Genomic DNA, 15,728 nt, shown 5'->3' with positions numbered 1-15,728 from the left:
GCCGACCTTTCAAATTCCCTTTAATATCTACATTCAAAGAAGAGGTAAGAGGGAGCGACAGCACTAAAGAAATTAAGGGAGAATTGCGATCGCGGGTCGCGGCCGGGCCAGGCCACCCCTGGGGGTTTAACGACTGGAAGTCTTGAGGTTAGTCGGCACGTGACCCTGAGGCGGAAGGCACGTGTAGGTCACGTTGCACCAATGGGGCGCGTCGAAGGGAGCCACTCGTCACCGCGTGGCACTCACTGGCGCCACGACGATTTAGTTAATGAAGCTGAATGTAAAATGACAATCGTATCCCTAGTAGCCTGGGAAGACATTGTTACGTGCCGTGGATAAGGATTCCACTTGTATTTTTTCAAATTTTAGTTTTAGCCTTTATAAATTTGAACGATCATGTTTCGGCTTTCATTAAAATTTTTAATTTATAATTCGGTTCTTTCAATAAAAAATTTCCCTAAATAATTTAGGAGCATGATGCCTAATCATCCAAATCCTCTGTTTGTACGGCAATACAACCGTAGCCCTTCTAGCTTTCGATAATTAGGACGCCAGAATCAGATTTTATCATATGATTTATATGCCATTTTAAATCCGAGTTGGTTGCATTAAAAAATTGTGTACTGTGCAATGACCAAAATGCATTCATAAAAATATAAAAACAATTAAAAGATAAAAAATAATTGTAAAGAAATAAAAAATTTAAAATACTCATTAATTTATAAAAAATTCAAAAATACTCTGACTGCTTTTGGTGCATACTTATTGTATGCACATAAATCTGCATGCAAGTTAATCTCCTCATCTTAAATGGGTCTTACAGAACGATGCAGGTCTCTAAAAGGGAGAACTGTAAATCAGCCATTTTATGGCAAAAATTGTGTTAGTTATCGCCCTTACTCGAGGGATACTTCGTAAGAAGATAACGTTAAGTAGAAGATTTTGGATTTAAGTCTCGATCGCTCCATTTTGTCACTTGACGGCCTTGTCAATTGTCGTTGTGTTGTCCTTGTAAACTTATTCCATCGGTGGTCCTTTGTACAATATGCATTGCTTCAAACCCCTTTGCGGGAAAAGTTTCAACTTTCATTAGCTGCTCCTTTACGCCAAACGCAAAATGGTCAAACGTGACATGCTTTCTTCTTTTTACATTAAAAATTGAAGTCCTTTTTTTGCATGAAATATTCAAGTGCAGTCTTTATAGGCAACCGACCGATCCCAGTCGGATTATGTACTGGTCTTCACCCCGCAAGACTTTCGATGGCGTCCAACAGCGCGAGGCTTGCCGGTTATTTTATCATTGATAGGAGAAGCGATCGATTTGAAGTCAAAATACTCCTATTTGACTTGTCAATAATGTCTTTAACGACGTTTTACCAATAATGTGACTGTAAGGTTTACCAAAAATTTTGAAAAGTTATGTTTCGACTCTATTAAAATTTTGAAACTATAGTTCATCCCATGTGACAAAAAAAATTATAGCTTTGCCCCTACTCATCAGTTTCTTTTCAGTTTGCTTCTCTTCATCTCTACCTCCTTTATCTCCTAATCATGTCCTGCATTGCTCTAATCGACTTGTCCACTGCATTAGTAATGGTGTCCTCTGCAATCAGCATATTCCTCTTGTCATTGTCTCCTTCATCATATCATCAGACAGAAGATGGGTCATCACATTAATCATCTCATCACATAGAACTGGATCGGATGTGAATCATTCATTATCTGGGAATGGAGTAGTGTGAAACTACTTAGGTGAGAAATGCTTTAAAATGTTGTACCTCTCTAGTCATTTGATCAACTAAAAAAAGTGAAAACTTCATTTATGTTAGTTGAAATAAGAGGCATTTACAGAAGGAAAACATGATGGTTCTTACAAGGGTGATTCATCCTCTATTGACATCAATTGAGCTAATGATGATGCTAGAAGTGAATGTTCCCATTGACGTTCTGAGATCATAGAAACTGAGTGGCACTTGATCCATTCTGCATACAAAAAACCTTGAACGAATATATGTCCACATAGCCACCATCTCTTTATTTGGCTTTCAGTACTTTTATTCATCAGACGTCTCACACATGACCACTCCACAAGATTGTAAATGGTCTTATGTATGATGTTGAAGTTTAACCTTCCAGTTACATGGAAGTGGCAATATTTTTATACTGTGCATGACATTACCACATAGCTGCAGATTAACAAGGAAATCTTTTGTGTAGATTTTGAAGGAGGAGATCAACATAAATCATTTTTCAACTCAATAAGGACATTTATTGTCACCAATTCTAGCATCTCTCAGTAGATTTGAGAAGACAAAAAGAAAAAAATTTTGGATGAAGATTGATTGACTCCTATTATGGAATTGTAAACCTTCCCATTTCTCATTATAATTTGTCATCCTTATGTACATGTGATGAACATCTCTCACATGTTTTTGTAGAAAGAATGAGATTGGTATAGTAGGAAATAGTTTTTTGGTAATGCTAGGTTAGTAATTTGGATGTTGGTAAATTGAAAGTATATAAATGGAAGCCAACAAGATGGTGGATGATGGGAAGGGTCATAATCAAGGGCAAAGCCAGAAATTTCCAGCTAAGGGACACTTTTATTTAAGTTTCAAACTTTATGGTGCATTCATATGTAAAAAATTGAAAACTACTGAAGTTTTTAGGTGTAAATAAACCAAATATTGTCAGTTGGGGTGGGCAATTGCCCATAGCAGCCAAATTGTGGCTCTACCACTAATCATCATAATAAGAATGGGCATTTCGGTTGTCATGGCTGGAATTTTTTTTGCTCAATCACCCTAAAGTTGTTTATTAGTGTTGAGTAAAGCCTTGAGTTGTGAGGGTGGTCTTGTCATGGTTATGGGAGATTTTAATGTTGTGAGGTTAGTGTTGTGAGGGTAGCAACTGACAAAACTAGGGCTATGCCTAATTAGCTAATCTTTCATAGATCAAGATCACTTCATTGATGCTTGTAACAATCTTGAACTCAATTATCATAATTCTAGCTTTACATGGACTGATATAAGGGGATGGATAGCACAAGTCTTGGATTGATGCTTTATCAATCAAAGGTGGGTAAGATGGTGAATGTGATCTCATACAAGTTGGAGACCAAGTCCAAGCCTACCTCAAACCATAAGGCCCTAATCCTGAAGGCCTATAATAAGAGGGATTCTATCGAAAGATCATCTAGATTCAAGGCTATATTAAACCATGTCTAATGACCTCACACGGCAAGAGTGAGAAAAGTCGTGCACAAGGTTCCATATGATCAAAATCTTGCAAAAAAATGACTTTCAGTAAGATAGGGATAAAAACGTAGAATTGAAATGGCTTTGGCTGATAGATGGTAGAGCTCATGATTTGTAGAAGAGCCTTGAGGCTATCAAACAGAGGGTTAAAGATGGCAACCTCAAGTACAAAAAGGAGAGCTATTAGAGAATAATTAATTAGAATGCTTACCCTAAAGGAGGCATATTGGCAAAACAAATCTAAAGTAAAGTGGATAAAGGAAGGTAATAAAAATACAAAGATATTTTCATGCTATTGTAAAAAAATTGAGAACAAAAGAACAACATTTGTAATTGGAATTTGAAGGTTGAACTTATTTATATTGTTGGGACATATTGGAAGCTGCCATGAGCCAATTTCAGTCATTCACAAATATAGATCAAGCAGATGAGGACCTATTTGAAGAGATGGAAGTTGGGAAAATTGTGGATGAATAGAAAAATGAATTCTTAATCAATTGAATGGCCATCAAACAGATAAAAGTGCAATCTTTAATGTTGACAAGGAGGGTATGGTGTGTCCAAATGGATACTCTAATTTTTTTTTATGAAATTTATATTTGGCATTGATGTTTGCTAGGTAGTAATATTTAAAAAAAAAACATGATATTTGAAAGCATAAACTATAAAAATATAATAATTATCTATGAAATGAAGGCTATAATGATGATTAAAGAATTCAAGCCTATTTTATCTTGTAAATTCATATTTAAGACTATTGTAAGGTTATGGTCTCCATGATGTAAGAAACATAAAAGCAAGGATGACTTTATGTTTAACCTCTCCTCCTTGAGATATTCAAAACCACACCTTCTATTTTATATGTTTACCGATAACACTTTCATATTTAGTAGAGCCACCAAATTTGCAATCAAAGAAATAGAACTTTTTTTTTAGGAGATTGAAATTAGGCTGAAAGTGAACCCTTGGAAACCAATAATTATACATTTCCAACTCTTAAATGCAAAAAGCTCAGCAGTTGGTCAACATCCTATAGATTGGTCATTTTTCAGCACAATTAACACTTGGGGCTTCCTTTATTTTTAAGAAAATAGCTAAAGTACTACATAGGGAGATTGTAGAAAAGTTTGAGAAGAAATTGTCATAATGTATATTTTCAAGTCCCTAGATCTATCATCTTATAATTGGAATCCTACATATTTGCATCGAGAAGAACAAGTCAAAATGTTTGGCCTAGAGGAAGTGTCTTCATAGAACAAATTCAAGGTAAGATGGATGAAAGAAGTCAACAGAAATACAAGATATTTTCAAATTACTACAAAGAGAAAAAAATAAAAAAGCATCATTGCATAATTGAAAGTTGAAAGTTGGACTTACTTTTCTCAAGAGGACATATTAGAAGCTGCCATTAGTCAATTTCAACTATTCATGGATATAGGTCAAATAGATGGGTACCTATTTGATGAAATGAAAGTTGGGGAAATTGTGAATGAAAAGCCAAACAAACACTTATTCACTTCGATAACCATCGATAACCATCAGGAAAATAAAGAGTTCAATCCTTAGTCTTGCTAAGGAAAGTGCAATGGGCTCAAATGAGCTCTCCGATTTCTTTTATCATAAACATGGAATGCACTTAGCATTGATGTTTGCAAGGTAGTGAGATCATTTTTTAGATCTAAAGCATAAACTACACTAATATAGCACTTATATTCAAATGAAAAGTGCAAGGACGATTAAATAATTCAAGCCTATTTTACTCAATAACTCCATATATAATAAAGTTATGATCACCATAACATAGGCAGTATAAAAGCAAAGATTGCTACAAGATTGATCTTTTCTCCTAGAGAGATTCAAAACCAAGTCATCTATATCTTATGCTTACTAAAATGTGGTCATATGTAGTAGAGGTACCAAAGTTGTCATAAAAATGGAAGGCACAACTTATATCATATAATTGATGTCTTTGCCTTCTAGAACACAATTTTTTATTAATCTTGGTATTTTAAATGAAATTTTTTCAAATTTCTCAATCTATCATCTTACAATTGAAATCATGTATGGCTGCATTTTATGGGTTGACCTTCAAGATGAGAAGAAGATGCCATACATAGTCAATTGGAAAACTATTTATAACCCTCTAGAATAAGGCAATGTATCAAGCCCTCAGAGGAGATTGACAGTACGCTTCTAGCAAGCAAAGTTTGTAAACTATATAATAATGATAAACTTGTTTGGAAAAGATGATGGTTAGCAAGCATTGGAAAAGATAATGGCTTGTTTGAAAATGTTTGATTGGAGGTAGTTATATTAAACAACATATTGGGTGCAAAATAAAGAATGAAAAATGAGTACTATTTTGAAAAGACGAGTCATCAGATAATGTATCAGAAAGAGAATTGGTTGTTTATCAATTTTGCATAGTAATTCAAGATTGAGCTTCAATACTATAGGTGCTTAATTCAATTTTCTCATATCTTAGGTGTTATGCATACTATTTTTTAATTTATAGTTATTGGATTAGCATGATTCTTTCGTTTAGCAAAAAAATAAATTGTCAAATTTTAAAATTTTGAGAAATTTAGAGGGCCACATGGAGGATAGGAAACACCCATTGTTGTTACAAGGATATTTTGAATAGTCAGGCCCTGCATGTGCCATTTTGCTTCTATTTATGATTTGTTTGGAAATGATTAACACTCAAGAGATATGTAAAAAATGGGAATCAACCCTATTAATAAAGACAATCTTTGTGAAAGGGACAAGAAAGCAACTTGTGTGTAATTATTATGTAAACTCATATACTTTGGAAAAGGGTAAATAAAGAGTTTTGTGCTTGGAATTATGTGAGATTTAAAAAATAGTTGGAAATGTGTTAGAGCATTGTCATATGTTTGTCGAAGATTATGAACATAAATAAAACTAGTCATGAAATCCCAATATATGTTCATGGACAATTCATAAATCGACTTAGGCAAGTTGTAAGAACACCTACCTATCACTCAAGTAGGATGATAGGCTGATAAAACTAGCTAGAATTTCGTTGTGCTTTGGTATAGTCAGCAATGACCATAAATAAGTTGCAAAGTTTCTCCTCAATCCACAATGTTGATAGAAAGATAAGAGCAAAACAGTGATGTTTTGTTTTTCTCTACTAAGATAAAAACTAATGAAATGCTATTTCTTTAAGCAATGTTGAGTAAGGAGTAGATAATGCACAAATGAGTGTGTCAAAGTAGGGTCTATATTAGCTAGGTGTCACTGAAAGATACTTAACCATCTTCATAGCAAAAAAAGTTGGAGAAAAAACATGAGATGTCTATTGTGGGGGGGAGGAAGTGGCCTCACAAATGGAAGATGGTAGAAGCATTTAAGGATGACTTAGTGATTACACCAGAAAATATTTTGAAAATAGTGGGCATGTTAGTGTTGAGTGATGGGAAACGAGAGGTCTCCCACATCAATGAGAAGGGGGAGGCTGTCACGTAGCCCTTGTTGACCATGGTGTCCCACTGCTTATCCTCGGTGGAGGCTATCACCCACTGGTGGGAAGGCAACAACCTCCTCATTCTCTTTTTGTTTTTAGAAAAAATAGAAGGGGGAGGCCGCCCCTCCTCCTAGCCAGCCACGGGCCCCATACTTCATTTAACAAAGGAGACAACAACTTTCCCCTTCTCTCAAATGCTAGACACTTGTTTGATTTCTTTTGTTAAAAATATATAGTCGTTATAGGGGACTGCCTATAACAGCCAAGCAAAGGCCTACTAAGTCTTTGCATAAGATATATATATACATATAATCTGAATGATGACATTAGTTTATAATAACATCTTGGGACATCAAATCTGAACCGTCTGACCAGATCGACCGCTCAAATTAATCTTCAACTTTCTCTTTTTCTCTCTATCCTCTCTTCTTCCCTCTCCCTCCCTGGCCGGCCAGCAACCCTCCGCCGTTGCCCTCCACCCATCGTCGGGGTTCCTCCAGCCGATTATGGGTGGAGGCTGGGGGGCAATGGGGAAGCTGTTGGGGCTCCCTTATCGCCCTCCACGGATGATGGGCCCCTCCACCGCCATTGCCGACGTGCCTGCTGGGTCTCCGCCAGTTTGGCAACGACGTAGGGGGATGCCGTTCTGGCCTCCCCTTCCCTTTGGTGGAGCTTTGGCTGCCGTTGAAGGGAAGTAAGCTGCATTAAAAAAAATAAATTAAATGTGAGGGCCATCCCTCTTTGTCCAGATGAATGGCCCTACATTTATGCAAGATTAATATATATATATTGGATCAATTTAAATTTATTTTGAATTGTATAAGAATTCTAAGCCAACATGTTGTTAATATTCATAGGCTTTTTTCAATTTTAGAATGTTTTCATGGATTCTAACTTTTCAATTGCATAATTAAACATTTCCTGACAATTCAATTGAAGACTAATTAGGAAAATATCCAACATATCGACTACACTTTTGGACGGTGTCATAAATCTCAGCTTCTTTCGTGTGTTGGAAACTAACAAAATCAATGCACAATAGCTACACACATGAGCCTGCATTGACTTATAATAGAATGTTAAAATTTTAAATTGACTTTGTAAATTAATTTTTTATTAATATGTTAGATTGCATGAACTAATTGTGGACTTCACAGCCCCATAACTCATTGTCAACTTTATCATCATATGGGTCCGTATGAAATATTAACAACAAAGCTTTTTGGTACCCTATATTAAGTAAACAATATGCGGCACTCTGACCTTTGGGAAAGAGACTGATATTTGCAAACGTTTGATGACGTTTATGAGCTATCACAACAAAAAAACTATTTTTTTTTGCCTCTATTAGTTTCCATTAAGTAATCTCATTTATCTTGTTATTCAATTTTTGGTCGAAGTAATAGATGTGAACCAATTCTACAAAGAGAGGACAATGATTTGGAGACACTCATTTTTCTTTTTATGAATAAAAAGCATTAGAACTTTGACTTCTAAGTATTTATTTGATTGTTGGAGCAAAACACCAATCTTAGAATACTCAACTATTGGGTAATCTTCAAAAAGTTAATCAGTAAATAGTTTTCCAGTATATTATTTATTTATATTTCAAAACATTTTAAGGATTGTTTGGCTAATAGACCAATTACATATCATTTGATGAACATAACCCAAAATCGCGATAGGATCATAGAAAATTGGTTCTAATATTTCATGAATTTACCACATTTTTTTGGGGCAGGTTCGTGGAGTGGTATATAACTATTTCATTAGCTAGACAACCTGTAAAGTATTTTTCAAAGCAAAATACGGATGTTTGTAGCACATGCTAGTGGGAGAGCAAAGTTTGGACTGGTGTGTGCAATTGCTCATATCAGCCTACCAAAATTCATGTATTTATGTATTAATATCTCTTTAATGTTTTACCTATTTACATGTGAATGCCCCTTAAAGTTTCAAATAATTTTTTAGTGCCCCTTGGCAGAAATTTTTGGCTCCACCACTGGCACATGCCCTCCAATATAGAGATGGCATGCACTTCCACTACTTGCAAGTAGGGCTGCATACGGACTGAGTTCAAGCAGTTGGTAACCCGTCTGAACCTTTGATGGGTCTGGATTGGTTGGCATTGAGCTCAATATGGTCCTAAAAGAAATAGAGCCAAGTCCAGCTCATTGAGGAGTACGTCAGTTTATCAATTCAAGTTTATGCATATTATTGTTTAATATGGGTTATACATTACATTAGTTTTTGACAAAATTTAATAAGTTCATTTTAGTCTGCTTAATCAGGAATTCTTAATCTGAAGTTCAATGCTGAGATTTAGATTTAGATATCAAACTTGGATTAATTCAGAATGGGGTTGATTTTGAAACTGAACTCGAGCCCTAAGTGGGTAATGCAAATTAAATCAAATTTTCCCAAATCAAACCAGCTCCTAGATAGACTATTTTATCACATAACGGGATATTTTATTATTTGCGATTCACGATAATTGATTAATTGGTGAACCCCCTCCTTTGAGTGGAACACAACTTTTATACGGTGTTATAAAAAAAGTAGGCCAAGTAAGTGGTTCAATGAATCAACCTATTTCATAGAATTAGTTGCTAATCGATAATTAATAAAAATAATCATGAAAATATATGAAAATATATAAAAATTACTTTTAAATTATTAAAAATTTTAAAATATTCCAAAAGGCATTAGAAATACATGGTACTCTTGAATCAGCCACTAGATGAAATCAGCTTGCCACAATTAGTTGCTGATTATCACAATGTTGATTCCACACATTCAAATGACATTTTAGGGTTTCTAGCAATGTGTACCTACCAATAATGCTTTCCCCTACATGAAAAACAGGTACCAAATGTTCAATTTTAATGTATATTCATTGGTTAGAGTTGACTTGTAATCTAAATTGAGGGAGGCTGGCCAAGACTTCATAAGCAGCTTTGGTACATGAATATCTCTTAGTATGTATAGCTGCTGTATAATTGGTTCTTTAATTTGTATAAAAAGTGCAAAGAATGCTAAATTGTGCAAATTTGCAGCATAAGTCTGCAACAACTTGAATCAATATAAGTGAGATGGTAATAAATATTTAACGAACCCATGTATGCCTCATGAGTAATCTAAATGTTTATATAAAGCAAGTATTCTGAATCAACCCTGTTGGAGATTAAACCTCCCACCTTTATTAAACAAAAATAGGTATATAATAACAAACCTATAGTAGAATCCTTCACCCTTTCCAAAACATTAGGCATGGAAGAATGCTCTTCCAAGCATATGGTAAGCCATGAAGCCAATTACCATTGTCAGCAATCAGTAATATATTGCCTTGTTCAAAAGTTACAAAAGAGTTCAGTGCTTCCACTAGTAGAAGTGACCCTAGCTATTTTAAGAGGAAACCATTTTTGTGCATCTGAATGTCACCTTGGCAGTTCCTATGAATCCCCAAAACTCTCATCCTATGGTTCCTATTTTTACAAGTGACAATCTGAATGCATAGGTCTTCATCAGGAATATTGGGCTAGACACTCACGAATGACTCCATATTTAGTGAACACTTCAATTCATGATTTTCATTGGACTCATTATCAAAACCACCAAAAAATGGCCCTCACAAGTCTTCTACACGTTGCCAACAAGGTCTTTAGTTGTTGGAGAGATAAGGTCATAGACTTTAGCATTTCTGTTAGTCCAAAGTTTCCAAATGGATATTTGAAAGTTCATGCTCCAACACCTCATGAGCCAGCTTCTTTTGGAACTAGCTATAAACTACCATTTCAATTCTACAACAAAGCTTTTGTGAACAACATGATTTTTACAAAACTTAGAAGTCATGGCTTTCCAAACTGTCATCGCTACAAGGCACTGAAAAAAGATATGATTAGTAGATTCTTGTTTCTTACGGCACACATAGTATTGATTTGCTTGACTCAACCCTCTTGCTGCTAATGATCTTAGAGTGTTGAACCTATTATGCCCTGCAAGGAAGCAAAACCATCTAGCTCTACAAATAATGTCATGGTTTCAAATATATTGCTTCTAGCTCTCCACTAGCATTTTCCTCCTTGTGAATTTCCAAATATCCAAGGATCACATGTTCCTCCACCAACTTACCTTGAAGAAACATATTCAGGCCTTCACTAGGTATGGGGACTTCCATTCCAGAGCGAGAAAACAACTCTTTAATTATATAATTGTTGACATAATTTGAATTGATAAACTAGTTCACTGAGAGTTGAGAAAAGGCCGCAAATCAAGGAAGTTGTCCGTTAAAACATGCTTCCTCAAAATGATGGCAGTCCACTTGTTGGACAAAAAATTATGCTAATATTCTCCTACAACACATTGCAAATGATGGGAAACATCTTTTCAGCTACTCACTAATCTTCTCCTGCAATATAACTATTGCTAACTTCACCAATGCTCTTCAAACATGATCCTCTCTCTTCTACAGGCCTTTTAAGAGTATTCCATGGGATTAAGTGGTTAACACCACTATGGATACTGGAAGCTCAAAGGAAACCAAGCATGATAGACTTAAGCTGCAAGGCAGTGGTCCAATATTAAACGATAAGGCACAAGCGGTTGGAGTAAGAACGGAGTCTATTTTTCCATCATGCCAAATGCTTGTTTACCTTATAGATCAGCACTTCATACAATTCTTGCCTCAATCTACTATTAAAGAGAGGGAACATCCAAATAACGAATGGGAATACTACCCACTGACCACGTTAGAATGGAAGTGATCATACTAAATGCCCCACTTTCTACATGGAAAGGCAAGGTAACAGATTTTTGAGTGTTATCCTTCAACTCAACATGGATCCTAATTAGTTGATTCAACAAGGACAAAATTTCTCTCATGGAGTTTGACTTCACTTGACCAAAGAGCAAGGCAACGTTAGCAAAGGAGAAGATAACCGGGGCAAGCATCCACCTACTATAAATAGGGAGTCAAAATGTGCTTATCCTTGACAAGTTCATTAATGCACTTTGAGAAGATTTCCATAACTATGAATAGGTAAAGGGAGAGGGGTCACCCTAACTCAAACCTCTCTTCATGTGAAAGTATTTCCTTGAAGATCCATTCACTAAAATAATAGGTCAAGCTGTGGAGATGTACATGAAGATTTTATCCACCCGCATCTAATTGAAACCAAGATGCAAAAGAACATTCCAACAAACGGCCCAACTAATTCTATCATCCACTTTTGAGAAATCCAACTTGAGGCAAACTGAAGGCTTCTTATCTTTTTCTGGGCTATAGATAATCTTATGAGCCAATATGATGTTATCATGAATGGCCCTATTAGGAACAAATGTGAGCCGATACAATTCTCTTCAAAATGTTCTTCATCTTATCAATAAGCGTTCATATGTCCTCATGTTGTTATAGTTGGTACTTCTACATGAGGATCAAGCATAGTCTCATATACTATTTCACCTTCCTTCTAGAAAAAAAAAATCAATTCTAGGACAAATTTTTTGGTTAAGTATAGAATACAGGTTATGTTTGTTACTTTTACATACATAAACAATATTTAATTATGAATTTTATACAAGAAATTTCTGGAATCAACAAATAATTGAAAAGGTTAGTTTGGAGCAAATAAAAATTTATCCAATGCCAAGATGGTTTAATATTCAAAACTTCTAAAATGAATGAATAATAGAAACAAATTAAGATCATAACTTGTGCTATCCAAGATTATGACCTAAGCTACATACTCATAACCTTTAATAGTTTGTTTTCTAATTATATCTGACACTATAGTAGCATGCATACCTCACAACACGTCCAATGTATCTTAAGCAATTATAATAATAGTACTTCTTCAACTCAAGTTGATCAATTAGTCTTTGTACTAATAAATATGACCCAACCAACTCAGACTTGACTCGTAGCTCATATTCACCAAAAACATAAAGTCAGCTTGACTTGCAACACCATATATGTGCAGATGATTGTATATTTCTCCTGAAAATAGTCATGTATTCAAGATCTCAAGATATGGTATCACATTTTAAGGCATTCATATAATATCATATCTAAGATTTAAATGAATCTTAATGATAAAATGTACCTTGTGAAAGATATGGTATCACATTTTAAGATATTCATATAATATCATATCTAAGATTTTAATGAATATTAATGATAATATGTAGCTTGTGTCTCACTTCATACTAAGTTGTCAACAGTTTTTTAGCAATGCAAGGAAAATGATGCAGAGAGAAAGAAGAAGAGATTTAGTTTTGAAATTTGGTTTTTATTTATTGTTTTCTTTATTTTGGATCTGGATTCAGGGATCCACCTTTAGTCTAGATAAAGCGATCTTAGGGCTGATATGTAAGTAATCATTGATTCAATCAAAATGTTAATTGTTCTTTTGTGTTTCATTTCTCATTTACTGTTGTTATTTTTGTTCTATTATTTTGTTCCTTCCATTTTTCCTTAATTTAGTTTAGACTTGGACAGGGGGACTAGAGCGATGCAACAATGAGATGTCTTATAGTAAATTCTCATTTATTTGGACACTTTCCAAATTTGAGAGTAAGCAATAAAGAAAAGTCAATAACTGAAAATGTTGCTGAAGCTACGATAAATGTTGGTTGTTTTGACTGCCTAGGATGCTTTCAAATTTGGTAAAAGTTTGCTTGGCCTGAATGGTTTTGCATATGGCTGAAAATCAAATTACTCGGGTATCTTGTTACTTTTGCTTACAAAAAGTTTTTCCATTTCATTGACAACACCTTGTTTATATCTTTAGAGAAGTGAAAAGTTTACCGCAAGGCTTTTGTCTACCCATTTAGATTTGCTACTTCCCAGTGCACCTATATAATTGCTGTTGTGGAAGCCAATGTTAGCCCATATTGCAGCAAGCACTGTGGATAATGGATTATTTGAGTTTATATTTAAAATTAGACTCTTAATTTCAGCTTCTTCCAGTAATATTTATCAAATTCACCATCAACTCTAGTTGTGGATCAGAAACTATACTTATCACCGAGTTGAGGGTGTCAAATATGTTGGTTTTTCTTTTGGGCAAGTCCCATGGCTCCTTGTTACAATATATATTTAAAATTGATTTTTTTTTTTCATTTCATTTCTTGATCAGACATGTACCTGGTTGTCATTGAAGATGTTTAAAATTAGGGAGCTTTTGAATGCTCAGAAAAGTTAGTCTGGAAAGCCAACACATTTGAACCATACACTACCTATTAGAAGCATAATGAAAAAAAGTCTTGACTATGATGTGTAGATTTAACACACAGTGCACATGGTATTGAATTTCTTGTGTAGCTTTAACACACAGTGCACATGATTTTTGAGCATTTCTGTTGGATGAAAACCCAAAAACCACTGCATTTGCATTTGTGCAATTGGAAAACACACAGTAATTGGACACTAACCACTGGACTTTCAAAAGTATAATATCTTCTTTTGTAGCATCAAACTAATAAAACAAAATCCTCGCTACCTTTTTGTTGACTGAAAAGATAAACAAGAAAAACTTTTGTTGCAATACTTCTGCCTTTTGGTGACTTGAGCTAGATAACTAAACAGACAAATGCATACAAATAATCTCTAAAGGCTGTTCAATGCTTTCTATTTGATATCAAAAGTTATTGGGGATCCTCAGAAATAATATCTTAGGATCTCACATCCATGTTTTCAACAGAAAATTATAAATCTTTTATAAAGACGACTTTCCAATAAGCAGAATGAGTATTTCCTCATACCACCCAGTTAAAAATGTTTTCGGGGCTTCAACTAGCACATTGGTAAACTGTCTTTTAAGCACCGGGGTTTATACCCTCCACACATGAACCATAAACTGGTTGCTTATTCGACTCCCAATGTTGAACCAAACCCGTAAGGAACATAAAGATGCATGACTTCCATTGTTGTATAAACCTCTAATCCTGAGGTTGAGCCCTCTCTTTACAACTATAGACCCATGGACTAAAAAGAAAATGAAAACTTTAAATCTATGCTTCTGAAATATGGAGTTTGGCAATGTCATAAATCCAAGGTGGGTTCAGTGACAGACCCTTCTGTTGGAGGTAAACCAAACGCCTCCTCCTCATATTTCCACATCATCACCTCGCCCTTCTCTTTCTGAACGAGTATGGCGGTTCCTTTAAAAGGACAAAACAATAGATTCAAAAAAGAAGTTTTTTCCAAATGAAAAATATACGCTAGAGGGAGTGCGCAATACCGTAAACAGAATGACACCATGCTCTCGTATGCCCAGGTCGATCATTTGTTGATTTTGCACCACCTTCTTTCTTATTTCTCTCCTCACTCTATTGATTCCAACCAAGTGTTAGCTGCAAGAATACTTGGGCATCTGTTTACTAATCAGATATGAGATTCGAGGTGATTTCAAATACTCGGAAATCTCAAATGCTAGCCTTCGGATCCAATCTCAAATCTGAAGTTTTAGCCAAATTATTATGGGCGTGTTTATTTCACCACGGATTTTATATCATGGATTTGTAAATTTAATATCCATGTTATCGGGATCTTCAGTTTAAACAAATTGAGGATTTTTTAAACATAATTTTCATGCAACATTGGATTTAAGATCCGAGACTATCAAATGCAAGTTAATGAGATCTTCAGTTTAAACAAATTGAGGATTTTTTAAACATAATTTTCATGCAACATTGGATTTAAGATCCGAGACTATCAAATGCAAGTTAATGAGATCTTCAGTTTAAACAAATTGAGGATTTTTAAAACATAATTTTCATGCGACATTGGATTTAAGATCCGAGACTATCAAATGCAAGTTAATGAGATCTTCAGTTTAAACAAATTGAGGATTTTTTAAACATAATTTTCATGCGACATTGGATTTAAGATCCGAGACTATCAAATGCAAGTTAATGAGATCTTCAGTTTAAACAAATTGAGGATTTTTTAAACATAATTTTCATGCAACATTGGATTTAAG

Source organism: Nymphaea colorata, chromosome 7, assembly GCF_008831285.2.
Source record: "Nymphaea colorata isolate Beijing-Zhang1983 chromosome 7, ASM883128v2, whole genome shotgun sequence".
Taxonomy (NCBI): Eukaryota; Viridiplantae; Streptophyta; class Magnoliopsida; order Nymphaeales; family Nymphaeaceae; genus Nymphaea; species Nymphaea colorata.
The sequence above is the reverse complement of the archived record's forward strand: the minus strand, read 5'-3'. Positions refer to the sequence as shown.